Raw genomic sequence first — 1,660 nt, 5'->3', positions numbered from 1 at the left:
CATCCCCCCTCCTCCCCTTTGGCAACCATCAATTCTGTGTATTTATGAATTTGTTCTATCCTGTTTTGTTCATTTGTTTCTTAGTTTCCACGTATAAATGAAATAATATGGGATTTTTTTTTCTGTCTTATTTTACTTAGCATAATGCCCTCTATGTCCATCCATGTTGTCACAAATGGCAGAATTTCTTTCTCTCTTATGGCTGACTAATATTCCATTGTGTGTGTGTGTGTGTGTGTGTGCGCTACTTCTTCATCCATTCATCTATCAGTGGATATTTTAGTTGTTTTCATATCTTGATAATGTATGATGAACATAGTGGTGCATATATCTTTCAAATTAGTGTTTTTGTCTTCTTCAGATAAATACCTAGAAGTGGAATTGATGGATTCTATGGTAGTTCTATTTTTAATTTTTTGAGGAAACTCCATGCTGTTTTCCACAGTGGTTACACCAATTTACATTCCCACCAATAATGTAAGGGCTCCATTTGCTTCACAACCTTGTCAACACTTGTTATTTCTTTTTAATAATTGCCATTTTGACAGGTATAAGGTGATATCTCATGGCTTTGATTGGTATTTTCCTGATGGATAGTAATGTTGAGATTTTTTCACGTGCTTGTTGACCTTTTGTATGTCGTCTTTGGAAAAATGTCTACTCCCATCCTCTCCCCATTTTTTTTAATTGGAGTTTTTATATTGAATTTTAGAAGTTCTTTATATACTTTGGATGTTAACCCCTTATTGGATATATCATTTGTGAATATATTTTCACTTTCAGTAGGTTGCCTTTTTGTTTTGTTGATGGTATCTTTTGCTGTGCAAAAACTTTTAAGTTTCATATAGTCCCAGTAGTTTATTTTTGTTTTTATTGTCCTTGCCTGGGGAGACACATCAAAAAAATATTACTAATACCCATGTCAAAGGCTTACTGCTTATATTTTCTTCTAAGGGTTTTGTGGTTTCAAGTCTTACATTCAAATCTTTAATATGTTTTAAGTTTTAAGAAAGTGGTCTAGTTTCATTATTTTGCATGTAGCTGTCCAGCTTTCCCAACACCATTTATTGAAGAGAGCATCTTTTCCCCATTGCATTTTCTTGCCTCCTTTGTTGTAGGTTAATTGGCCATATAGGCCTGTGTTATTTCTGGGCTCTGTATTCTGTTCCTTTGATCTATGTATCTGTTTTTCTGCCAGTACCATATTGTTTTGATTACTGCAGCCTTGTAGTACAGTTTGAAATCAGGGAGTGTGATACTGCAGCTTTGTTCTTTTTTCTCAAGCTTGTCTTTTCTATTTGGGATCTTCTGTGGTTTTACAAACTTCAGGATTATTTGTTGTAGTTCTTTGAAAAATGCCATTGGTATTTTGATAGGGATTGCATTGAAATTATAAATTGTTTTGGGTAGTATTCCTCCAATTCATGAACACCAGATATCTTTCCATTTTTTGAGTTGTCTTCAATTTCTTTAATCGATATCTTATAGTTGTCAGGCCTTTCACCTCTTTGGTTAGATTTATTCCTAATTATTCTTTTTTGGTGAAATTGTAGATGGGATTGTTTTTCTCCTACTTCATTATTAGTGTATAGAAACACAACAGATATCTAGATATTTATTTTGCATACTGCAAGTTTCCTGAATTCATTTATTCTAGCAG

This window comes from Mirounga angustirostris, unplaced genomic scaffold (genome assembly GCF_029215605.1).
Source record: "Mirounga angustirostris isolate CCGP_5_RB_7025 unplaced genomic scaffold, mMirAng1.0.hap1 SCAF_3, whole genome shotgun sequence".
In the NCBI taxonomy this organism is placed as follows: Eukaryota; Metazoa; Chordata; class Mammalia; order Carnivora; family Phocidae; genus Mirounga; species Mirounga angustirostris.
The sequence above is the reverse complement of the archived record's forward strand: the minus strand, read 5'-3'. Positions refer to the sequence as shown.